The following is a 27,671-nucleotide window of genomic DNA, read 5'->3' on the forward strand; positions in this document are numbered from 1 at the left end:
CTTGTATTTTCCTAGAGAGGGATGTTACCCCTTGAAATGCCAACATTGGCCAGTAGGTGACAAATAGGTCTAAAGGGCACCACATGCCCAAGTGTATCCAAGGTTGGGGGTTATTTCATGTTTCCAATAGTTATTTCATGGTTCCTGTTGGTCTCGGAGGCTTCAACCGTAAAGAGCTGACATGACCCCTTTAACAGTTTGGACTGCTAGTTTGCATTCTATCTGTCTAGGTTTTCCGTAGAGCTGACAAAATGTTACCAAAATTGACAAGTCTGGCTTCTAGGTCGATTTAGTGTGTTTCAAAAAATAACTTCATTTTCGTATAACTCCCAAAACTTGGAAATGAATTCTGTTAAAATTCTTAAAGACTGCAAATGAGATATCAACACAATGTCAAAACAGTTTTCTTTGGACAACCCCTCCCACCACGGCTGTATAGAAACCAAGAGCTAAGCAAATATCACATTTCTGTGAAATGTATCTGGATAGTGTTGATTCATCGATGCCCAGTTGGCAGAGAAGAAGTGCAACCTGCACTCACGCGCTCCCTTGTACAGAGAAATGTAAAACTCCACTCACCCAGCCTTTGGCACAGGACACTTGCCGAAGAGAGGTCTGTTACTTCCAAAGACAGGATGAGGCCTCAGGACACCTGGAAGCAGGAGAAGGCAAAGCAGGGAATGGAAACCAGTGCAGGGTCTGACCAACAGTGGTGAAACCCTGTTTGACTTGGTCGCAAAATCTCAAGCGGACAGGAGACTTGTGATTGAAGGTGATGTGCTGAGATTTACAAGAGTGCACAGCAGATGCTTGGCTGATAGTACTCAAAGAAACCAGCGCAAAATATCCCCACAGTTGATTCTGAGACCAAGATCCGTGATGCCAAATTACAGTTAGCAGGAGCATCGGTAAGTGATGTATAGGGCTACGGTTGATGGCATACGCTGAGTCTCAGGGATCTGGAGTGCGTTGTGGGATGTGGTGGGTCTAAACAAGAGAGCAAACCGAACAGTGTACCAATGATAAATCAACCACACTGGTCGCGCTGTTGAGATTACTGATATGTACCTTGGCCACACCCAGTGCATCTGCAGGACCAGGGACCAATTGTGCATTTTGCCAATTGAACACGTGTGGGGATGATTCAGAGCTATCGTGCATCTGGTCTGAGGGATCCAGGGGGCCTTGGGTTTGAAATCAGAATGAAAAGCCTTAGGATCTGCTACATTCATAACCTGGGCTGGGATTATGGTTTGGTTTGAGGCACAGGATGCGCAACAGCTCTGTGGTGGCCTTCGTGCACCCGTGCCAAAAGGATGAAAGGACAAGGTAGAGTGGTCCAAGTCCACAGCGTGAGAAGAGGAAGCATTTCCTTCAGCACTATCTCCCAAAATCGGATGCTACATTTTGGATGGCACCGGCACGGTTCGGCAGCGAGGACACCAAGGACGGTCTGCGGGATCATTCCAGCAGGCCCTGATTTGTGACATCCATGGATGTGCTTCCACTGGTGTTTCAGTAGACAGAGAAGCTCTGGGAAGAACTGCTTTCATTGGGACATTCCCGTGGCACTACAAAGCACAAGCGCACTCTCAGTTTGCTGTTTTGGAAACACTCCAAAATGACATAGAGCAGAATGCAGAGCTGAGAACCTTTAGAATCCTCATTTCCACAAGAGACCGGGTCCTGCGCACTTTCAGAATTGTGAGATAAGCGTAATCATAATGAAGTTATGCTAATCGAAATAGTATGGGTTGTTCATCACAACAAATGCAACACCAGCAATTGGAGATATACCAGACAACACACACAGGAACAGAATATGGCATCAATGTCTAGGAGAAATTGTCCTCACAGAAATCCCTTGGAATTGCATAGAGACAAGAGTCTAAAATTTTCACTTAACATAGCCCTAAAAATCTACATTAGATACCTGATATTACCTGACCAGTAGTGATGAAGAAGTACAGTAAAAGAAATAGGAAGTACCATTTTCAGTTCCAAAGATATTGAAGGCCCAAAAGATAAGCTTTCAAACAACTAGACTGCAATACGCTATGCAGTCCAAGTGTTGAAAATGGAGGTCAGGAAAACACTGAACAACAAAAGGGTCTCAGAATCACAAAAGGCAGAATACCAGAAAAGGGGAAGAGAAAGTCTAAAGACGAGCCAAAAAATATCAGAAAACTCAGTGGATGTGATAATATCAGGGCTAAAATTCAGTCCTTAGCAGACTAGATAATGCAGAGGGACGCGTGAATGACTGTGAAGACAGGGGAACAGAAATCCCTCGGTCAGATTTGGACATAGGAAAGCAAGTGCAAAACAATGAAAATATTGCTGTTGTATCCTGGGTTAAGACAGGGCATGAAAGACTAGAATTCATAAGAGTCCCAGATGGAAAAGCAAGAGATAAAGAAATAAAATATGTCTGAAAATTTATCTGTAGAAATATCAGACTGAAACTTTTTGAAAGCCAAGAAAAAATCATCTATGCGAATTCAGGAATTACACAGCATCCAAAGGAGGTGGAATCCCAATAGACCTACCAGCAGCTGTATGATTCCATTCAACAAAGTTGACGAATATCACAGTGATTTAAAATGCACCTGGAGGAAACAACTTAGACACAAGGGAACCTCCAGAGGGGTTTCAGCTTATAACTCGACAGCAATATTGCAGGACATGGAGGAGTGCCAGGACACAGACCATATCCTGAATGGCCAAAGGCTGCCACCTAGGGTAGCCTATGCCACATGACCACCATTTCTCATAACGGCAGATCTAGAGCAATCCACAGACCGGCAAAACATAAAAGAATTCAGCAGTTCAAAACTTCTTCTAAAAGGAAGGTTGAGAATACTCCCCGGAATAGAAAAGCAGCAAGATGAAATGGAAAGAAGAAAACCATTATTGGAAATGCAAGAAGAGCATGAGTGACAAAGAAGTAACAAGAAGTAGGCAAGGAGGACATCAAAACCTTAAAGATTGGAGAGGGAATCAGGAAATCATAGGTGATTGGAAGCACTCTCTTAATTGAATCAGTTTATTTGACTCTCTGTTTTAAGCGAAAGGAGAGATGCATGTCCTGACGTGTTTGCAAAACAAGCGAGAAGCAGACCAACAAAGAATCAAACCAACAAACATGCACCAAAATGGTACGGTTGGCTGACATATACCATGGGAAACATGATTATTCAAAAGAAAATACTCAAGGTGATGTCAAGGATCATTCAGCATGCATCGACCCAGTATTGCGGCTTGCATGTACTCAGCACACTTGTATTCGGAAATCAGAGGCGTGCATTCATATTCGTAAATATAGATTCATAAGAGCATATCGTGTCCTCACTCAAATGCCGATTTGGAATCCAATGGATTCCTAGTCCGTGATGTAGTCTTGTATGTCTTCCAACAGAATGAAGGAATGCCATATTCTACGCTACGTAGAGAAGAATTGTAAGAAGCCTATAACAAAGGCAAGTAGCTCTGCCAAAGTGTACTAAGGGCAAAAGAGACAGACAGTAAAGTGCACATTGGGGTTGGTTTCATTTCTTGGAAATTCAGCCCCCATGAAACCAATAGATCCATGTCCTGAGAGTATGGGTTTTTCAGCAGAAATCATGCGACGCATATGTATTCCGGTTGTACGGATATTATAGGAACATAAGTCTCCTTAACTGGGTCTCTGTGTACTGTGAACTCTTAGAAAGTTTAAAGAAGTGTGAAACCTTCAACTGAAAAGGGACACACTTCTCTCCATTGGTACTGTGCATACAGATCTGAACAAAAGTAAAGAGGGAAGAAGAAAGGCCCATGGGACGCTAGTGGGCAGAACCACATTTACTTTGGGAACCTCTCGTCGGATGCAGCCCCTCCCCCAACACTGACAAGATGCAGCAGCCATTGGGGATGGCAGTTACCGGTTGGATTCCAGGTGGAATGTTGGTGTGTTCCACGAGGCTTGTTGTGGCTGTTGGATCCTAGGTAACCGGGCCGAGTTCTGTGGGTGGATCAGTGTGATGGAGGGGCTGCAGTCCTCTGTGGAGCTTGGCTTAGGTGTTTGGTCCGGGAAGCTGTGTAAGTTCGAGATACTTCTGCTGCCCAAAGACCTGAGTTCACAGGTCAGTTTCCAGAACCTGAAAGGGCAGACAGTGGAAGATCTGCCTGTCATCAGCTTACTGGTGAGGCTCCGAGGTACTTTCAGACTTGCCCAGTCCTGGTGAAGTCGACTTTAGGGGAGTCACGAAGAGAACCTGGCCGAAAAGCTGGCTGCACGCATTGAGGATAGATGCGAACACATGGATGAGAGATGTTCTGCTACAATGGAGAATACTGGCGTGGAGACAGCTGTAGAGGATACCAGGCTCAAAAGACATTCAGGAGACATATTGAACCTCGCTGATACTGGCAGAAACATACGGAGTGCCAACGTGGACTTGAGGAAGTTCCTCAATTCTCTTCTCCAAGAACGGGTCCAAAGTCCCTGACGTGTGCAAGAGAAGAGATGGCAGAGATGATCAAAACGCTCCTGTTCTTGGAAGAGGTCGTGAGGATCCACACGTCCCAAGGGGCCTTCCCAAGCCATTCAGACCAAAATTCACCAAGCCCAGGTAAGCCTTTTCCCAGGTTTGGGCCTAGCTAGCAAGCACTTGCCCTTCCCTCCCCTCCACTCACGCATCCATTTTGAAGGTTCAGTACCTGAGCGGCAATGAAGCCATTAGGAGAAGGGCAAGTCCCTCCTAGAATCAGAGTTCCTCCAGCTTCAGACTCTGTGAACAACAGTGAACTCCTTAAAGGTCAAATAGTCTCGGCTGAAATAGATAGGAATTGAATACTTAGCTCACACCTAGAAACGATGGCCTTCCGCTAGATTCAGCAGATGTTGTGTTTAGGTCTTCCCTGGGGTGAAGGGAGTGTGGTAAGTGAGGAGAATCTTTGACTGAACTTGAATCTGTATTAGGCCTCAGTTTTTCAAGACAGTATAGGTAAATAGTACAAGTCAGAAAGTGAAGTGTACTGTAAAAGTCGCCAATGACATTAAAGACACAGCTTATATGGATCGTCTTTCACTTGAGTCAAGCCCCAGGGGGCACTATATCATGTGGGTGCAGACTGGGTTGCGTTAAATGGCTTTACCCAACATGATCGGAAGATTAACTCTTCTCATCACTGATAGAAGAACACCTGGTTCTCCATAGACAAGCATAAGTGCAGCAGGGTTCTCCTAGCTATAATGCCTCTAGATGCTTTTGGATTCAAACTTAAATGTATATATTTGGTTTGTTTCCTCTTGTATTTTCCTAGAGAGGGATGTTACCCCTTGAAATGCCAACATTGGCCAGTAGGTGACAAATAGGACTAAAGGGCACCACATGCCCAAGTGTATTCAAGGTTGGGGGTTATTTCATGTTTCCAATAGTTATTTCATCGTTCCTGTTGGTCTCGGAGGCTTCAACAGGAAAGAGCTGACATGACCCCTTTAACAGTTTGGACTGCTAGTTTGCATTCTATCTGTCTAGGTTTTCCGTAGAGCTGACAAAATGTAACCAAAATTGACAAGTCTGGCTTCTAGGTCGATTTAGTGTGTTTCAAAAAATAACTTCATTTTCGTATAACTCCCAAAACATGGAAATGAATTCTGTTAAAATTCTTAAAGACTGCAAATGAGATATCAACACAATGTCAAAACAGGTTTCTTTGGACAACCCCTCCCACCACGGCTGTATAGAAACCAAGAGCTAAGCAAATATCACATTTCTGTGAAATGTATCTGGATAGTGTTGATTCATCGATGCCCAGTTGGCAGAGAAGAAGTGCAACCTGCATTCACGCGCTCCCTTGTACAGAGAAATGTAAAACTCCACTCACCCAGCCTTTGGCACAGGACACTTGCCGAAGAGAGGTCTGTTACTTCCAAAGACAGGATGAGGCCTCAGGACACCTGGAAGCAGGAGCAGGCAAAGCAGGGAATGGAAACCAGTGCAGGGTCTGACCAACAAGGGTGAAACCCTGTTTGACTTGGACGCACCCTCTCAAGCGGACAGGAGACATGAGATTGAAGGTGATGTGCTGAGATTTACAAGAGTGCACAGCAGATGCTTGGCTGACAGAACTCAAAGAATCCAGCGCAAAATATCCCCACAGTTGATTCTGAGACCAAGATCCGTGATGCCAAATTACAGTTAGCAGGAGCATCGGAAAGTGAGGTATAGGGCTACGGTTGATGGCATATGCTGAGTCTCAGGGATCTGGAGTGCGTTGTGGGATGTGGTGGGTCTAATCAAGAGAGCAAAACGAACAGTGTACCAATGATAAACCAACCACACTGGTCGCGCTTTTGAGATTACCGATATGTCCCATGGCCACACACAGTGCATCTGCAGGACCAGGGACCAATTGGGCATTTGGCCAATAGAGCACGTGTGGGGCTGTATCAGAGCTATCGTGCATCTGGTCTGAGGTATCCAGGGGGCCTTGGGTTTGAAATCAGAATGAAAAGCCTTAGGATCTGCTACATTCATAACTTGGGCTGGGATTATGGTTTGGTTTGAGGCACAGGATGCGCAACAGCTCTGTGGTGGCCTTCGTGCACCCGTGCCACAAGGATGATAGGACAAGCTAGAGTGGTCCAAGTCCACAGCGTGAGAAGAGGAAGCATTTCCTTCAGCACTATCTCCCAAAATCGGATGCTACATTTTGGATGGCACCGGCACGGTACGGCAGCGAGGACACCAAGGTCGGTCTGCGGGATCATTCCAGCAGGCCCTGATGTGTGACATCCATGGATGTGCTTCCACTGGTGTTTCAGTAGACAGAGAAGCTCTGGGAAGAACTGCTTTCATTGGGACATTCCCGTGGCATTACAAAGCACAAGCGCACTCTCAGTTTGCTGTTTTGGAAACACTCCAAAATGACATAGAGCAGAATGCAGAGCTGAGAACTTTTAGAATCCTCATTTCCACAAGAGACCGTGTCCTGCGCACTTTCAGAATTGTGAGATAAGCGTAATCATAATGAAGTTATGCTAATCGAAATAGTATGGGTTGTTCATCACAACAAATGCAACACCAGCAATTGGAGATATACCAGACAACACACACAGGAACAGAATATGGCATCAATGTCTAGGAGAAATTGTCCTCACAGAAATCCCTTGGAATTGCGTAGAGACAAGAGTCTAAAATTTTCACTTAACATAGCCCTAAAAATCTACATTAGATACCTGATATTACCTGACAAGTAGAGATGAAGAAGTACAGTAAAAGAAATAGGAAGTACCATTTTCAGTTCCAAAGATATTGAAGGCCCAAAAGATAAGCTTTCAAACAACTAGAATGCAAAACGCTATGCAGTCCAAATGTTGAAAATGGAGGTTAGGAAAACACTGAAGAACAAAAAGGTCTCAGAATCACAAAAGGCAGAATACCAGAAAAGGGGAAGAGAAAGTCTAAAGACGAGCCAAAAAATATCAGAAAACTCAGTGGATGTGATAATATCAGGGCTAAAATTCAGTCCTTAGCAGACTAGATAATGCAGAGGGACACGTGAATGACTGTGAAGACAGGGGAACAGAAATCCCTCGGTCAGATTCGGACATAGGAAAGCAAGTGCAAAACAATGAAAATATTGCTGTTGTATCCTGGGTTAAGACAGGGCATGAAAGACTAGAATTCATAAGAGTCCCAGATGGAAAAGCAAGAGATAAAGAAATAAAATATGTCTGAAAATTTATCTGTAGAAATATCAGACTGAAACTTGTTGAAAGCCAAGAAAAAATCATCTATGCGAATTCAGGAATTACACAGCATCCAAAGGAGGTGGAATCCCAATAGACCTACCAGCAGCTGTATGATTCCAATCAACAAAGTTCACGAATATCACAGTGATTTAAAATGCACCTGGAGGAAACAACATAGTCACAAGGGAACCTCCAGAGGGGTTTCAGCTTATAACTCGGCAGCAATATTGCAGGACAGGGAGGAGTGCCAGGACACAGACCATATCCTGAATGGCCAAAGGCTGCCACCTAGGGTAGCCTATGCCACATGACCACCATTTCTAATAACGGCAGAGCTAGAGCAATCCACAGACTGGCAAATCATAAAAGAATTCAGCAGTTCAAAACTTCTTCTAAAAGGAAGGTTGAGAATACTCCCCGGAATAGAAAACAGCAAGATGAAATGGAAAGAAGAAAACCATTATTGGAAATGCAAGAAGAGCATGAGTGGCAAAGAAGAAACAAGAAGAAGGCAAGGAGGACATCAAAACCTTAAAGATTGGAGAGGGAAGCAGGAAATCATAGGTGATTGGAAGCACTCTCTTAAGTGAATCAGCTTATTTGACTCTCTGTTTGAAGCGAAAGGAGAGATGCATGTCCTGACGTGTTTGCAAAACAAGCGAGAAGCAGACCAACAAAGAATCAAACCAACAAACATGCACCAAAATGGTACGGTTGGCTGACATATACCATGGGAAACATGATTATTCAAAAGAAAATACTCAAGGTGATGTCAAGGATCTTTCAGCACGCATCGAACCAGTATTGCGGCTTGCATGTACTCAGCACACTTGTATTCGGAAATCAGAGGCGTGCATTCATATTCGTAAATATAGATTCATAAGAGCATATCGTGACCTCACCCAAATGCCGATTAGGAATCCAACGGATTCCTAGTCCGTGATGTAGTCTTGTATGTCTTCCAACAGGATGAAGGAATGCCATATTCTACGCTACGTAGAGAAGAATTGTAAGAAGCCTATAACAAAGGCAAGTAGCTCTGCCAAAGTGTACTAAGAGCAAAAGAGACAGACAGTAAAGTGCACATTGGGGTTGGTTTCATTTCTTGGAAATTCAGCCCCCATGAAACCAATAGATCCATGTCCTGAGAGTGTGGGTTTTTCAGCAGAAATCATGCGACGCATATGTATTCCGGTTGTACGGATATTATAGGAACATAAGTCTCCTTTACTGGGTCTCTGTGTACTGTGAACTCTTAGAAAGTTTAAAGACGTGTGAAACCTTCAACTGAAAAGGGACACACTTCTCTCCATTGGTAGTGTGCATACAGATCTGAACAAAAGGAAAGAGGGAAGAAGAAAGGCCCATGGGACGCTAGTGGGCAGAACCACATTTACTTTAGGAACCTCTCGTCGGATGCAGCCACTCCCCCAACACTGACAAGATGCAGCAGCCATTGGGGATGGCAGTTACCGGTTGGATTCCAGGTGGAATGTTGGTGTGTTCCACGAGGCTTGTTGTGGCTGTTGGATCCTAGGTAACCGGGCCGAGTTCTGTGGGTGGATCATTGTGATGGAGGGGCTGCAGGCCTCTGTGGAGCTTGGCTTAGGTGTTTGGTCCGGGAAGCTGTGTAAGTTCGAGATACTTCTGCTGCCCAAAAACCTGAGTTCACAGGTCAGTTTCCAGAACCTGAAAGGGCAGACAGTGGAAGATCTGCCTGTCATCAGCTTACTGGTGTGGCTCCGAGGTACTTTCAGACTTGCCCAGTCTTGGTGATGTCGACTTTAGGGGAGACACGAGGAGAAGCTGGCCGAAAAGCTGGCTGCACGTATTGAGGAGAGATGCGAAAACATGGATGAGAGATGTTCTGCTACAATGGAGAATACTGGCGTGGAGACAGCTGTAGAGGATACCAGGCTCAAAAGACATTCAGGAGACATATTGAACCTCGCTGATACTGACAGAAACATACGGAGTTCCAACGTGGACTTGAGGAAATTCCTCAATTCTCTTCTCCAAGAACGGGTCCAAGGTCCCTGACGTGTGCAAGAGAAGAGATGGCAGAGATGATCAAAACGCTCCTGTTCTTGGAAGAGGTCGTGAGGATCCACACGTCCCAAGGGGCCTTCCCAAGCCATTCAGACCAAAATTCACCAAGCCCAGGTAAGCATTTTCCCAGGTTTGGGCCTAGCTAGCAAGCACTTGCCCTTCCCTCCCCTCCACTCACGCATCCATTTTGAAGGTTCAGTACCTGAGCGGCAATGAAGCCATTAGGAGAAGGGCAAGTCCCTCCTAGAATCAGAGTTCCTCCAGCTTCACACTCTGTGAACAACAGTGAACTCCTTAAAGGTCAAATAGTCTCGGCTGAAATAGATAGGAATTGAATACTTAGCTCACACCTAGAAACGATGGCCTTCCGCTAGATTCAGCAAATGTTGTGTTTATGTCTTCCCTGGGGTGAAGGGAGTGTGGTAAGTGAGGGGAATCTTTGACTGAACTTGAATCTGTATTAGGCCTCAGTTTTTCAAGACAGTATAGGTAAATAGTACAAGTCAGAAAGTGAAGTGTACTGTAAAAGTCGCCAATGACATTAAAGACACAGCTTATATGGATCGTCTTTCACTTGAGTCAAGCCCCCGGGGGCACTATATCATGTGGGTGCAGACTTGGTTGCGTTAAATGGCTTTACCCAACATGATCGGAAGATTAACTGTTCTCATCACTGATAGAAGAACACCTGGTTCTCCATAGACAAGCATAAGTGCAGCAGGGTTCTCCTAGCTATAATGCCTCTAGGTGCTTTTGGATTCAAACCTAAATGTATATATTTGGTTTGTTTCCTCTTGTATTTTCCTAGAGAGGGATGTTACCCCTTGAAATGCCAACATTGGCCAGTAGGTGACAAATAGGTCTAAAGGGCACCACATGCCCAAGTGTATCCAAGGTTGGGGGTTATTTCATGTTTCCAATAGTTATTTCATGGTTCCTGTTGGTCTCGGAGGCTTCAACCGTAAAGAGCTGACATGACCCCTTTAACAGTTTGGACTGCTAGTTTGCATTCTATCTGTCTAGGTTTTCCGTAGAGCTGACAAAATGTTACCAAAATTGACAAGTCTGGCTTCTAGGTCGATTTAGTGTGTTTCAAAAAATAACTTCATTTTCGTATAACTCCCAAAACTTGGAAATGAATTCTGTTAAAATTCTTAAAGACTGCAAATGAGATATCAACACAATGTCAAAACAGTTTTCTTTGGACAACCCCTCCCACCACGGCTGTATAGAAACCAAGAGCTAAGCAAATATCACATTTCTGTGAAATGTATCTGGATAGTGTTGATTCATCGATGCCCAGTTGGCAGAGAAGAAGTGCAACCTGCACTCACGCGCTCCCTTGTACAGAGAAATGTAAAACTCCACTCACCCAGCCTTTGGCACAGGACACTTGCCGAAGAGAGGTCTGTTACTTCCAAAGACAGGATGAGGCCTCAGGACACCTGGAAGCAGGAGAAGGCAAAGCAGGGAATGGAAACCAGTGCAGGGTCTGACCAACAATGGTGAAACCCTGTTTGACTTGGTCGCAAAATCTCAAGCGGACAGGAGACTTGTGATTGAAGGTGATGTGCTGAGATTTACAAGAGTGCACAGCAGATGCTTGGCTGATAGTACTCAAAGAAACCAGCGCAAAATATCCCCACAGTTGATTCTGAGACCAAGATCCGTGATGCCAAATTACAGTTAGCAGGAGCATCGGTAAGTGATGTATAGGGCTACGGTTGATGGCATACGCTGAGTCTCAGGGATCTGGAGTGCGTTGTGGGATGTGGTGGGTCTAAACAAGAGAGCAAACCGAACAGTGTACCAATGATAAATCAACCACACTGGTCGCGCTGTTGAGATTACTGATATGTACCTTGGCCACACCCAGTGCATCTGCAGGACCAGGGACCAATTGTGCATTTTGCCAATAGAACACGTGTGGGGATGATTCAGAGCTATCGTGCATCTGGTCTGAGGGATCCAGGGGGCCTTGGGTTTGAAATCAGAATGAAAAGCCTTAGGATCTGCTACATTCATATCCTGGGCTGGGATTATGGTTTGGTTTGAGGCACAGGATGCGCAACAGCTCTGTGGTGGCCTTCGTGCACCCGTGCCAAAAGGATGAAAGGACAAGGTAGAGTGGTCCAAGTCCACAGCGTGAGAAGAGGAAGCATTTCCTTCAGCACTATCTCCCAAAATCGGATGCTACATTTTGGATGGCACCGGCACGGTTCGGCAGCGAGGACACCAAGGACGGTCTGCGGGATCATTCCAGCAGGCCCTGATTTGTGACATCCATGGATGTGCTTCCACTGGTGTTTCAGTAGACAGAGAAGCTCTGGGAAGAACTGCTTTCATTGGGACATTCCCGTGGCACTACAAAGCACAAGCGCACTCTCAGTTTGCTGTTTTGGAAACACTCCAAATTGACATAGAGCAGAATGCAGAGTTGAGAACCTTTAGAATCCTCATTTCCACAAGAGGCCGTGTCCTGCGCACTTTCAGAATTGTGAGATAAGCGTAATCAAAATGAAGTTATGCTAATCGAAATAGTATGGGTTGTTCATCACAACAAATGCAACACCAGCATTTCGAGATATACCAGACAACACACACAGGAACAGAATATGGCATCAAAGTCTAGGAGAAATTGTCCTCACAGAAATCCCTTGGAATTGCGTAGAGACAAGAGTCTAAAATTTTCACTTAACATAGCCCTAAAAATCTACATTAGATACCTGATATTACCTGACCAGTAGAGATGAAGAAGTACAGTAAAAGAAATAGGAAGTACCATTTTCAGTTCCAAAGATATTGAAGGCCCAAAAGATAAGCTTTCAAACAACTAGACTGCAAAACGCTATGCAGACCAAGTGTTGAAAATGGAGGTCAGGAAATCACTGAAGGACAAAAGGGTCTCAGAATCACAAAAGGCAGAATACCAGAAAAGGGGAAGAGAAAGTCTAAAGACGAGCCAAAAAATATCAGAAATCTCAGTGGATGTGATAATATCAGGGCTAAAATTCAATCCTTAGCAGACTAGATAATGCAGAGGGACGCGTGAATGACTGTGAAGACAGGGGAACAGAAATCCCTCGGTCAGATTCGGACATAGGAAAGCAAGTGCAATACAATGGAAATATTGCTGTTGTATCCTGGGTTAAGACAGGGCATGAAAGACTAGAATTCATAAGAGTCCCAGATGGAAAAGCAAGAGATAAAGAAATAAAATATGTCTGAAAATTTATCTGTAGAAATATCAGACTGAAACTTGTTGAAAGCCAAGAAAAATCATCTATGCGAATTCAGGAATTACACAGCATCCAAAGGAGGTGGAATCCCAATAGACATACAAGCAGCTGTATGATTCCAATCAACAAAGTTCACGAATATCACAGTGATTTAAAATGCACCTGAAGGAAACAACATACTCACAAGGGAACCTCCAGAGGGGTTTCAGCTTATAACTCGGCAGCAATATTGCAGGACATGGAGGAGTGCCAGGACACAGACCATATCCTGAATGGCCAAAGGCTGCCACCTAGGGTAGCCTATGCCACATGACCACCATTTCTCATAACGGCAGAGCTAGAGCAATCCACAGACCGGCAAAACATAAAAGAATTCAGCAGTTCAAAACTTCTTCTAAAAGGAAGGTTAAGAACACTCCCCGGAATAGAAAAGCAGCAAGATGAAATGGAAAGAAGAAAACCATTATTGGAAATGCAAGAAGAGCATGAGTGGCAAAGAAGAAACAAGAAGTAGACAAGGAGGACATCAAAACCTTAAATATTGGAGAGGGAAGCAGGAAATCATAGGTGATTGGAAGCACTCTCTTAATTGAATCAGTTTATTTGACTCTCTGTTTGAAGCGAAAGGAGAGATGCATGTCCTGACGTGTTTGCAAAACAAGCGAGAAGCAGACCAACAAAGAATCAAACCAACAAACATGCACCAAAATGGTACGGTTGGCTGACATATACCATGGGAAACATGATTATTCAAAAGAAAATACTCAAGGTGATGTCAAGGATCATTCAGCATGCATCGACCCAGTATTGCGGCTTGCATGTACTCAGCACACTTGTATTCGGAAATCAGAGGCGTGCATTCATATTCGTAAATATAGATTCATAAGAGCATATCGTGTCCTCACTCAAATGCCGATTTGGAATCCAATGGATTCCTAGTCCGTGATGTAGTCTTGTATGTCTTCCAACAGGATGAAGGAATGCCATATTCTACGCTACGTAGAGAAGAATTGTAAGAAGCCTATAACAAAGGCAAGTAGCTCTGCCAAAGTGTACTAAGAGCAAAAGAGACAGACAGTAAAGTGCACATTGGGGTTGGTTTCATATCTTGGAAATTCAGCACCCATGAAACCAATAGATCCATGTCCTGAGAGTGTGGGTTTTTCAGCAGAAATCATGCGACGCATATGTATTCCGGTTGTACGGATATTATAGGAACATAAGTCTCCTTAACTGGGTCTCTGTGTACTTTCAACTCTTAGAAAGTTTAAAGAAGTGTGAAACCTTCAACTGAAAAGGGACACACTTCTCTCCATTGGTACTGTGCATACAGATCTGAACAAAAGGAAAGAGGGAAGAAGAAAGGCCCATGGGACACTAGTGGGCAGAACCACATTTACTTTGGGAACCTCTCGTCGGATGCAGCCCCTCCCCCAACACTGACAAGATGCAGCAGCCATTGGGGATGGCAGTTACCGGTTGGATTCCAGGTGGAATGTTGGTGTGTTCCACGAGGCTTGTTGTGGCTGTTGGATCCTAGGTAACCGGGCCGAGTTCTGTGGGTGGATCAGTGTGATGGAGGGGCTGCAGGCCTCTGTGGAGCTTGGCTTAGGTGTTTGGTCCGGGAAGCTGTGTAAGTTCGAGATACTTCTGCTGCCCAAAGACCTGAGTTCACAGGTCAGTTTCCAGAACCTGAAAGGGCAGACAGTGGAAGATCTGCCTGTCATCAGCTTACTGGTGAGGCTCCGAGGTACTTTCAGACTTGCCCAGTCCTGGTGAAGTCGACTTTAGGGGAGTCACGAAGAGAAGCTGGCCGAAAAGCTGGCTGCACGGATTGAGGAGAGATGCGAACACATGGATGAGAGATGTTCTGCTACAATGGAGAATAGTGGCGTGGAGACAGCTGTAGAGGATACCAGGCTCAAAAGACATTCAGGAGACATATTGAACCTCGCTGATACTGGCAGAAACATACGGAGTGCCAACGTGGACTTGAGGAAGTTCCTCAATTCTCTTCTCCAAGAACGGGTCCAAAGTCCCTGACGTGTGCAAGAGAAGAGATGGCAGAGATGATCAAAACGCTCCTGTTCTTGGAAGAGGTCGTGAGAATCCACACGTCCCAAGGGGCCTTCCCAAGCCATTCAGACCAAAATTCACCAAGCCCAGGTAAGCCTTTTCCCAGGTTTGGGCCTAGCTAGCAAGCACTTGCCCTTCCCTCCCCTCCACTCACGCATCCATTTTGAACGTTCAGTACCTGAGCGGCAATGAAGCCATTAGGAGAAGGGCAAGTCCCTCCTAGAATCAGAGTTCCTCCAGCTTCAGACTCTGTGAACAACAGTGAAATCCTTAAAGGTCAAATATTCTCGGCTGAAATAGATAGGAATTGAATACTTAGCTCACACCTAGAAAAGATGGCCTTCCGCAAGATTCAGCAGATTTTGTGTTTATGTCTTCCCTGGGGTGAAGGGAGTGTGGTAAGTGAGGGGAATCTTTGACTGAACTTGAATCTGTATTAGGCCTCAGTTTTTCAAGACAGTATAGGTAAATAGTACAAGTCAGAAAGTGAAGTGTACTGTAAAAGTCGCCAATGACATTAAAGACACAGCTTATATGGATCGTCTTTCACTTGAGTCAAGCCCCAGGGGGCACTATATCATGTGGGTGCAGACTGGGTTGCGTTAAATGGCTTTACCCAACATGATCGGAAGATTAACTGTTCTCATCACTGATAGAAGAACCCCTGGTTCTCCATAGACAAGCATAACTGCAGCAGGGTTCTCCTAGCTATAATGCCTCTAGGTGCTTTTGGATTCAAACCTAAATGTATATATTTGGTTTGTTTCCTCTTGTATTTTCCGAGAGAGGGATGTTACCCCTTGAAATGCCAACATTGGCCAGTAGGTGACAAATAGGACTAAAGGGCACCACATGCCCAAGTGTATCCAAGGTTGGGGGTTATTTCATGTTTCCAATAGTTATTTCGTCGTTCCTGTTGGTCTCGGAGGCTTCAACAGGAAAGAGCTGACATGACCCCTTTAACAGTTTGGACTGCTAGTTTGCATTCTATCTGTCTAGGTTTTCCGTAGAGCTGACAAAATGTAACCAAAATTGACAAGTCTGGCTTCTAGGTCGATTTAGTGTGTTTCAAAAAATAAATTCATTTTCGTATAACTCCCAAAACATGGAAATGAATTCTGTTAAAATTCTTAAAGACTGCAAATGAGATATCAACACAATGTCAAAACAGGTTTCTTTGGACAACCCCTCCCACCACGGCTGTATAGAAACCAAGAGCTAAGCAAATATCACATTTCTGTGAAATGTATCTGGATAGTGTTGATTCATCGATGCCCAGTTGGCAGAGAAGAAGTGCAACCTGCACTCACGCGCTCCCTTGTACAGAGAAATGTAAAACTCCACTCACCCAGCCTTTGGCACAGGACACTTGCCGAAGAGAGGTCTGTTACTTCCAAAGACAGGATGAGGCCTCAGGACACCTGGAAGCAGGAGCAGGCAAAGCAGGGAATGGAAACCAGTGCAGGATCTGACCAACAAGGGTGAAACCCTGTTTAACTAGGACGCACCCTCTCAAGCGGACAGGAGACATGAGATTGAAGGTGATGTGCTGAGATTTACAAGAGTGCACAGCAGATGCTTGGCTGACAGAACTCAAAGAAACCAGCGCAAAATATCCCCACAGTTGATTCTGAGACCAAGATCCGTGATGCCAAATTACAGTTAGCAGGGGCATCGGTAAGTGAGGTATAGGGCTACGGTTGATGGCATACGCTGAGTCTCAGGGATCTGGAGTGCGTTGTGGGATGTGGTGGGTCTAATCAAGAGAGCAAACCGAACAGTGTACCAATGATATATCAACCACACTTGTCAAGCGGTTGAGATTACCGATATGTCCCATGGCCACACCCAGTGCATCTGCAGGACCAGGGACCAATTGGGCATTTTGCCAATAGAGCACGTGTGGGTCTGAATCAGAGCTATCGTGCATCTGGTCTGAGGGATCCAGGGGGCCTTGGGTTTGAAATCAGAATGAAAAGCCTTAGGATCTCCTACATTCATAACCTGGGCTGGGATTATGGTTTGGTTTGAGGCACAGGATGCGCAACAGCTCTGTGGTGGCCTTCGTGCACCCGTGCCACAAGGATGATAGGACAAGCTAGAGTGGTCCAAGTCCACAGCGTGAGAAGAGGAAGCATTTCCTTCAGCACTATCTCCCAAAATCGGATGCTACATTTTGGGTGGCACCGGCACTGTACGGCAGCGAGGACACCAAGGTCGGTCTGCGGGATCATTCCAGCAGGCCCTGAATTGTGACATCCATGGATGTGCTTCCACTGGTGTTTCAGTAGACAGAGAAGCTCTGGGAAGAACTGCTTTCATTGGGACATCCCCGTGGCAATAAAAAGCACAAGCGCACTCTCAGTTTGCTGTTTTGGAAACACTCCAAAATGACATAGAGCAGAATGCAGAACTGAGAACCTTTAGAATCCTCATTTCCACAAGAGGCCGTGTCCTGCGCACTTTCAGAATTGTGAGTTAAGCGTAATCAAAATGAAGTTATGCTAATCGAAATAGTATGTGTTGTTCATCCCAACAAATGCAACACCAGCAATTGGAGATATACCAGACAACACACACAGGAACAGAATATGGCATCAATGTCTAGGAGAAATTGTCCTCACAGAAATCCCTTGGAATTGCATAGAGACAAGAGTCTAAAATTTTCACTTAACTTAGCCCTAAAAATCTACATTAGATACCTGATATTACCTGACCAGTAGTGATGAAGAAGTACAGTAAAAGAAATAGGAAGTACCATTTTCAGTTCCAAAGATATTGAAGGCCCAAAAGATAAGCTTTCAAACAACTAGACTGCAATACGCTATGCAGTCCAAGTGTTGAAAATGGAGGTCATGAAAACACTGAACAACAAAAGGGTCTCAGAATCACAAAAGGCAGAATACCAGAAAAGGGGAAGAGAAAGTCTAAAGACGAGCTAAAAAATATCAGAAAACTCAGTGGATGTGATAATATCAGGGCTAAAATTCAGTCCTTAGCAGACTAGATAATGCAGAGGGACGCGTGAATGACTGTGAAGACAGGGGAACAGAAATCCCTCGGTCAGATTTGGACATAGGAAAGCAAGTGCAAAACAATGAAAATATTGCTGTTGTATCCTGGGTTAAGACAGGGCATGAAAGACTAGAATTCATAAGAGTCCCAGATGGAAAAGCAAGAGATAAAGAAATAAAATATGTCTGAAAATTTATCTGTAGAAATATCAGACTGAAACTTGTTGAAAGCCAAGAAAAAATCATCTATGCGAATTCAGGAATTACACAGCATCCAAAGGAGGTGGAATCCCAATAGACCAACCAGCAGCTGTATGATTCCATTCAACAAAGTTCACGAATATCACAGTGATTTAAAATGCACCTGGAGTAAACAACATAGACACAAGGGAACCTCCAGAGGGGTTTCAGCTTATAACTCGGCAGCAATATTGCAGGACATGGAGGAGTGCCAGGACACAGACCATATCCTGAATGGCCAAAGGCTGCCACCTAGGGTAGCCTATGCCACATGACCACCATTTCTCATAACGGCAGATCTAGAGCAATCCACAGACCGGCAAAACATAAAAGAATTCAGCAGTTCAAAACTTCTTCTAAAAGGAAGGTTAAGAACACTCCCCGGAATAGAAAAGCAGCAAGATGAAATGGAAAGAAGAAAACCATTATTGGAAATGCAAGAAGAGCATGAGTGGCAAAGAAGAAACAAGAAGTAGACAAGGAGGACATCAAAACCTTAAATATTGGAGAGGGAAGCAGGAAATCATAGGTGATTGGAAGCACTCTCTTAATTGAATCAGTTTATTTGACTCTCTGTTTGAAGCGAAAGGAGAGATGCATGTCCTGACGTGTTTGCAAAACAAGCGAGAAGCAGACCAACAAAGAATCAAACCAACAAACATGCACCAAAATGGTACGGTTGGCTGACATATACCATGGGAAACATGATTATTCAAAAGAAAATACTCAAGGTGATGTCAAGGATCATTCAGCATGCATCGACCCAGTATTGCGGCTTGCATGTACTCAGCACACTTGTATTCGGAAATCAGAGGCGTGCATTCATATTCGTAAATATAGATTCATAAGAGCATATCGTGTCCTCACTCAAATGCCGATTTGGAATCCAATGGATTCCTAGTCCGTGATGTAGTCTTGTATGTCTTCCAACAGGATGAAGGAATGCCATATTCTACGCTACGTAGAGAAGAATTGTAAGAAGCCTATAACAAAGGCAAGTAGCTCTGCCAAAGTGTACTAAGAGCAAAAGAGACAGACAGTAAAGTGCACATTGGGGTTGGTTTCATTTCTTGGAAATTCAGCACCCATGAAACCAATAGATCCATGTCCTGAGAGTGTGGGTTTTTCAGCAGAAATCATGCGACGCATATGTATTCCGGTTGTACGGATATTATAGGAACATAAGTCTCCTTAACTGGGTCTCTGTGTACTTTCAACTCTTAGAAAGTTTAAAGAAGTGTGAAACCTTCAACTGAAAAGGGACACACTTCTCTCCATTGGTACTGTGCATACAGATCTGAACAAAAGGAAAGAGGGAAGAAGAAAGGCCCATGGGACGCTAGTGGGCAGAACCACATTTACTTTGGGAACCTCTCGTCGGATGCAGCCCCTCCCCCAACACTGACAAGATGCAGCAGCCATTGGGGATGGCAGTTACCGGTTGGATTCCAGGTGGAATGTTGGTGTGTTCCACGAGGCTTGTTGTGGCTGTTGGATCCTAGGTAACCGGGCCGAGTTCTGTGGGTGGATCAGTGTGATGGAGGGGCTGCAGGCCTCTGTGGAGCTTGGCTTAGGTGTTTGGTCCGGGAAGCTGTGTAAGTTCGAGATACTTCTGCTGCCCAAAGACCTGAGTTCACAGGTCAGTTTCCAGAACCTGAAAGGGCAGACAGTGGAAGATCTGCCTGTCATCAGCTTACTGGTGAGGCTCCGAGGTACTTTCAGACTTGCCCAGTCCTGGTGAAGTCGACTTTAGGGGAGTCACGAAGAGAAGCTGGCCGAAAAGCTGGCTGCACGGATTGAGGAGAGATGCGAACACATGGATGAGAGATGTTCTGCTACAATGGAGAATACAGGCGTGGAGACAGCTGTAGAGGATACCAGGCTCAAAAGACATTCAGGAGACATATTGAACCTCGCTGATACTGGCAGAAACATACGGAGTGCCAACGTGGACTTGAGGAAGTTCCTCAATTCTCTTCTCCAAGAACGGGTCCAAAGTCCCTGACGTGTGCAAGAGAAGAGATGGCAGAGATGATCAAAACGCTCCTGTTCTTGGAAGAGGTCGTGAGAATCCACACGTCCCAAGGGGCCTTCCCAAGCCATTCAGACCAAAATTCACCAAGCCCAGGTAAGCCTTTTCCCAGGTTTGGGCCTAGCTAGCAAGCACTTGCCCTTCCCTCCCCTCCACTCACGCATCCATTTTGAAGGTTCAGTACCTGAGCGGCAATGAAGCCATTAGGAGAAGGGCAAGTCCCTCCTAGAATCAGAGTTCCTCCAGCTTCAGACTCTGTGAACAACAGTGAAATCCTTAAAGGTCAAATATTCTCGGCTGAAATAGATAGGAATTGAATACTTAGCTCACACCTAGAAAAGATGGCCTTCCGCAAGATTCAGCAGATTTTGTGTTTATGTCTTCCCTGGGGTGAAGGGAGTGTGGTAAGTGAGGGGAATCTTTGACTGAACTTGAATCTGTATTAGGCCTCAGTTTTTCAAGACAGTATAGGTAAATAGTACAAGTCAGAAAGTGAAGTGTACTGTAAAAGTCGCCAATGACATTAAAGACACAGCTTATATGGATCGTCTTTCACTTGAGTCAAGCCCCAGGGGGCACTATATCATGTGGGTGCAGACTGGGTTGCGTTAAATGGCTTTACCCAACATGATCGGAAGATTAACTGTTCTCATCACTGATAGAAGAACCCCTGGTTCTCCATAGACAAGCATAAGGGCAGCAGGGTTCTCCTAGCTATAATGCCTCTAGGTGCTTTTGGATTCAAACCTAAATGTATATATTTGGTTTGTTTCCTCTTGTATTTTCCGAGAGAGGGATGTTACCCCTTGAAATGCCAACATTGGCCAGTAGGTGACAAATAGGACTAAAGGGCACCACATGCCCAAGTGTATCCAAGGTTGGGGGTTATTTCATGTTTCCAATAGTTATTTCGTCGTTCCTGTTGGTCTCGGAGGCTTCAACAGGAAAGAGCTGACATGACCCCTTTAACAGTTTGGACTGCTAGTTTGCATTCTATCTGTCTAGGTTTTCCGTAGAGCTGACAAAATGTAACCAAAATTGACAAGTCTGGCTTCTAGGTCGATTTAGTGTGTTTCAAAAAATAAATTCATTTTCGTATAACTCCCAAAACATGGAAATGAATTCTGTTAAAATTCTTAAAGACTGCAAATGAGATATCAACACAATGTCAAAACAGGTTTCTTTGGACAACCCCTCCCACCACGGCTGTATAGAAACCAAGAGCTAAGCAAATATCACATTTCTGTGAAATGTATCTGGATAGTGTTGATTCATCGATGCCCAGTTGGCAGAGAAGAAGTGCAACCTGCACTCACGCGCTCCCTTGTACAGAGAAATGTAAAACTCCACTCACCCAGCCTTTGGCACAGGACACTTGCCGAAGAGAGGTCTGTTACTTCCAAAGACAGGATGAGGCCTCAGGACACCTGGAAGCAGGAGCAGGCAAAGCAGGGAATGGAAACCAGTGCAGGATCTGACCAACAAGGGTGAAACCCTGTTTAACTAGGACGCACCCTCTCAAGCGGACAGGAGACATGAGATTGAAGGTGATGTGCTGAGATTTACAAGAGTGCACAGCAGATGCTTGGCTGACAGAACTCAAAGAAACCAGCGCAAAATATCCCCACAGTTGATTCTGAGACCAAGATCCGTGATGCCAAATTACAGTTAGCAGGGGCATCGGTAAGTGAGGTATAGGGCTACGGTTGATGGCATACGCTGAGTCTCAGGGATCTGGAGTGCGTTGTGGGATGTGGTGGGTCTAATCAAGAGAGCAAACCGAACAGTGTACCAATGATATATCAACCACACTTGTCAAGCGGTTGAGATTACCGATATGTCCCATGGCCACACCCAGTGCATCTGCAGGACCAGGGACCAATTGGGCATTTTGCCAATAGAGCACGTGTGGGGCTGAATCAGAGCTATCGTGCATCTGGTCTGAGGGATCCAGGGGGCCTTGGGTTTGAAATCAGAATGAAAAGCCTTAGGATCTGCTACATTCATAACCTGGGCTGGGATTATGGTTTGGTTTGAGGCACAGGATGCGCAACAGCTCTGTGGTGGCCTTCGTGCACCCGTGCCACAAGGATGATAGGACAAGCTAGAGTGGTCCAAGTCCACAGCGTGAGAAGAGGAAGCATTTCCTTCAGCACTATCTCCCAAAATCGGATGCTACATTTTGGGTGGCACCGGCACGGTACGGCAGCGAGGACACCAAGGTCGGTCTGCGGGATCATTCCAGCAGGCCCTGAATTGTGACATCCATGGATGTGCTTCCACTGGTGTTTCAGTAGACAGAGAAGCTCTGGGAAGAACTGCTTTCATTGGGACATCCCCGTGGCAATAAAAAGCACAAGCGCACTCTCAGTTTGCTGTTTTGGAAACACTCCAAAATGACATAGAGCAGAATGCAGAACTGAGAACCTTTAGAATCCTCATTTCCACAAGAGGCCGTGTCCTGCGCACTTTCAGAATTGTGAGTTAAGCGTAATCAAAATGAAGTTATGCTAATCGAAATAGTATGTGTTGTTCATCCCAACAAATGCAACACCAGCAATTGGAGATATACCAGACAACACACACAGGAACAGAATATGGCATCAATGTCTAGGAGAAATTGTCCTCACAGAAATCCCTTGGAATTGCATAGAGACAAGAGTCTAAAATTTTCACTTAACTTAGCCCTAAAAATCTACATTAGATACCTGATATTACCTGACCAGTAGTGATGAAGAAGTACAGTAAAAGAAATAGGAAGTACCATTTTCAGTTCCAAAGATATTGAAGGCCCAAAAGATAAGCTTTCAAACAACTAGACTGCAATACGCTATGCAGTCCAAGTGTTGAAAATGGAGGTCATGAAAACACTGAACAACAAAAGGGTCTCAGAATCACAAAAGGCAGAATACCAGAAAAGGGGAAGAGAAAGTCTAAAGACGAGCTAAAAAATATCAGAAAACTCAGTGGATGTGATAATATCAGGGCTAAAATTCAGTCCTTAGCAGACTAGATAATGCAGAGGGACGCGTGAATGACTGTGAAGACAGGGGAACAGAAATCCCTCGGTCAGATTTGGACATAGGAAAGCAAGTGCAAAACAATGAAAATATTGCTGTTGTATCCTGGGTTAAGACAGGGCATGAAAGACTAGAATTCATAAGAGTCCCAGATGGAAAAGCAAGAGATAAAGAAATAAAATATGTCTGAAAATTTATCTGTAGAAATATCAGACTGAAACTTGTTGAAAGCCAAGAAAAAATCATCTATGCGAATTCAGGAATTACACAGCATCCAAAGGAGGTGGAATCCCAATAGACCAACCAGCAGCTGTATGATTCCATTCAACAAAGTTCACGAATATCACAGTGATTTAAAATGCACCTGGAGTAAACAACATAGACACAAGGGAACCTCCAGAGGGGTTTCAGCTTATAACTCGGCAGCAATATTGCAGGACATGGAGGAGTGCCAGAACACAGACCATATCCTGAATGGCCAAAGGCTGCCACCTAGGGTAGCCTATGCCACATGACCACCATTTCTCATAACGGCAGATCTAGAGCAATCCACAGACCGGCAAAACATAAAAGAATTCAGCAGTTCAAAACTTCTTCTAAAAGGAAGGTTAAGAACACTCCCCGGAATAGAAAAGCAGCAAGATGAAATGGAAAGAAGAAAACCATTATTGGAAATGCAAGAAGAGCATGAGTGGCAAAGAAGAAACAAGAAGTAGACAAGGAGGACATCAAAACCTTAAATATTGGAGAGGGAAGCAGGAAATCATAGGTGATTGGAAGCACTCTCTTAATTGAATCAGTTTATTTGACTCTCTGTTTGAAGCGAAAGGAGAGATGCATGTCCTGACGTGTTTGCAAAACAAGCGAGAAGCAGACCAACAAAGAATCAAACCAACAAACATGCACCAAAATGGTACGGTTGGCTGATATATACCATGGGAAACATGATTATTCAAAAGAAAATACTCAAGGTGATATCAAGGATCATTCAGCATGCATCGACCCAGTATTGCGGCTTGCATGTACTCAGCACACTTGTATTCGGAAATCAGAGGCGTGCATTCATATTCGTAAATATAGATTCATAAGAGCATATCGTGTCCTCACTCAAATGCCGATTTGGAATCCAATGGATTCCTAGTCCGTGATGTAGTCTTGTATGTCTTCCAACAGGAGGAAGGAATGCCATATTCTACGCTACGTAGAGAAGAATTGTAAGAAGCCTATAACAAAGGCAAGTAGCTCTGCCAAAGTGTACTAAGAGCAAAAGAGACAGACAGTAAAGTGCACATTGGGGTTGGTTTCATATCTTGGAAATTCAGCACCCATGAAACCAATAGATCCATGTCCTGAGAGTGTGGGTTTTTCAGCAGAAATCATGCGACGCATATGTATTCCGGTTGTACGGATATTATAGGAACATAAGTCTCCTTAACTGGGTCTCTGTGTACTTTCAACTCTTAGAAAGTTTAAAGAAGTGTGAAACCTTCAACTGAAAAGGGACACACTTCTCTCCATTGGTACTGTGCATACAGATCTGAACAAAAGGAAAGAGGGAAGAAGAAAGGCCCATGGGACGCTAGTGGGCAGAACCACATTTACTTTGGGAACCTCTCGTCGGATGCAGCCCCTCCCCCAACACTGACAAGATGCAGCAGCCATTGGGGATGGCAGTTACCGGTTGGATTCCAGGTGGAATGTTGGTGTGTTCCACGAGGCTTGTTGTGGCTGTTGGATCCTAGGTAACCGGGCCGAGTTCTGTGGGTGGATCAGTGTGATGGAGGGGCTGCAGGCCTCTGTGGAGCTTGGCTTAGTTGTTTGGTCCGGGAAGCTGTGTAAGTTCGAGATACTTCTGCTGCCCAAAGACCTGAGTTCACAGGTCAGTTTCCAGAACCTGAAAGGGCAGACAGTGGAAGATCTGCCTGTCATCAGCTTACTGGTGAGGCTCCGAGGTACTTTCAGACTTGCCCAGTCCTGGTGAAGTCGACTTTAGGGGAGTCACGAAGAGAAGCTGGCCGAAAAGCTGGCTGCACGGATTGAGGAGAGATGCGAACACATGGATGAGAGATGTTCTGCTACAATGGAGAATACAGGCGTGGAGACAGCTGTAGAGGATACCAGGCTCAAAAGACATTCAGGAGACATATTGAACCTCGCTGATACTGGCAGAAACATACGGAGTGCCAACGTGGACTTGAGGAAGTTCCTCAATTCTCTTCTCCAAGAACGGGTCCAAAGTCCCTGACGTGTGCAAGAGAAGAGATGGCAGAGATGATCAAAACGCTCCTGTTCTTGGAAGAGGTCGTGAGAATCCACACGTCCCAAGGGGCCTTCCCAAGCCATTCAGACCAAAATTCACCAAGCCCAGGTAAGCCTTTTCCCAGGTTTGGGCCTAGCTAGCAAGCACTTGCCCTTCCCTCCCCTCCACTCACGCATCCATTTTGAACGTTCAGTACCTGAGCGGCAATGAAGCCATTAGGAGAAGGGCAAGTCCCTCCTAGAATCAGAGTTCCTCCAGCTTCAGACTCTGTGAACAACAGTGAAATCCTTAAAGGTCAAATATTCTCGGCTGAAATAGATAGGAATTGAATACTTAGCTCACACCTAGAAAAGATGGCCTTCCGCAAGATTCAGCAGATGTTGTGTTTATGTCTTCCCTGGGGTGAAGGGAGTGTGGTAAGTGAGGGGAATCTTTGACTGAACTTGAATCTGTATTAGGCCTCAGTTTTTCAAGACAGTATAGGTAAATAGTACAAGTCAGAAAGTGAAGTGTACTGTAAAAGTCGCCAATGACATTAAAGACACAGCTTATATGGATCGTCTTTCACTTGAGTCAAGCCCCAGGGGGCACTATATCATGTGGGTGCAGACTGGGTTGCGTTAAATGGCTTTACCCAACATGATCGGAAGATTAACTGTTCTCATCACTGATAGAAGAACCCCTGGTTCTCCATAGACAAGCATAAGGGCAGCAGGGTTCTCCTAGCTATAATGCCTCTAGGTGCTTTTGGATTCAAACCTAAATGTATATATTTGGTTTGTTTCCTCTTGTATTTTCCGAGAGAGGGATGTTACCCCTTGAAATGCCAACATTGGCCAGTAGGTGACAAATAGGACTAAAGGGCACCACATGCCCAAGTGTATCCAAGGTTGGGGGTTATTTCATGTTTCCAATAGTTATTTCATCGTTCCTGTTGGTCTCGGAGGCTTCAACAGGAAAGAGCTGACATGACCCCTTTAACAGTTTGGACTGCTAGTTTGCATTCTATCTGTCTAGGTTTTCCGTAGAGCTGACAAAATGTAACCAAAATTGACAAGTCTGGCTTCTAGGTCGATTTAGTGTGTTTCAAAAAATAAATTCATTTTCGTATAACTCCCAAAACATGGAAATGAATTCTGTTAAAATTCTTAAAGACTGCAAATGAGATATCAACACAATGTCAAAACAGGTTTCTTTGGACAACCCCTCCCACCACGGCTGTATAGAAACCAAGAGCTAAGCAAATATCACATTTCTGTGAAATGTATCTGGATAGTGTTGATTCATCGATGCCCAGTTGGCAGAGAAGAAGTGCAACCTGCACTCACGCGCTCCCTTGTACAGAGAAATATAAAACTCCACTCACCCAGCCTTTGGCACAGGACACTTGCCGAAGAGAGGTCTGTTACTTCCAAAGACAGGATGAGGCCTCAGGACACCTGGAAGCAGGAGCAGGCAAAGCAGGGAATGGAAACCAGTGCAGGATCTGACCAACAAGGGTGAAACCCTGTTTAACTAGGACGCACCCTCTCAAGCGGACAGGAGACATGAGATTGAAGGTGATGTGCTGAGATTTACAAGAGTGCACAGCAGATGCTTGGCTGACAGAACTCAAAGAAACCAGCGCAAAATATCCCCACAGTTGATTCTGAGACCAAGATCCGTGATGCCAAATTACAGTTAGCAGGAGCATCGGTAAGTGAGGTATAGGGCTACGGTTGATGGCATACGCTGAGTCTCAGGGATCTGGAGTGCGTTGTGGGATGTGGTGGGTCTAATCAAGAGAGCAAACCGAAAAGTGTACCAATGATATATCAACCACACTTGTCACGCGGTTGAGATTACCGATATGTCCCATGGCCACACCCAGTGCATCTGCAGGACCAGGGACCAATTGGGCATTTTGCCAATAGAGCACGTGTGGGGCTGAATCAGAGCTATCGTGCATCTGGTCTGAGGGATCCAGGGGGCCTTGGGTTTGAAATCAGAATGAAAAGCCT

The sequence above is a fragment of the Vicugna pacos genome, unplaced genomic scaffold (genome assembly GCF_048564905.1).
Source record: "Vicugna pacos unplaced genomic scaffold, VicPac4 scaffold_20, whole genome shotgun sequence".
Lineage (NCBI taxonomy): Eukaryota > Metazoa > Chordata > Mammalia > Artiodactyla > Camelidae > Vicugna > Vicugna pacos.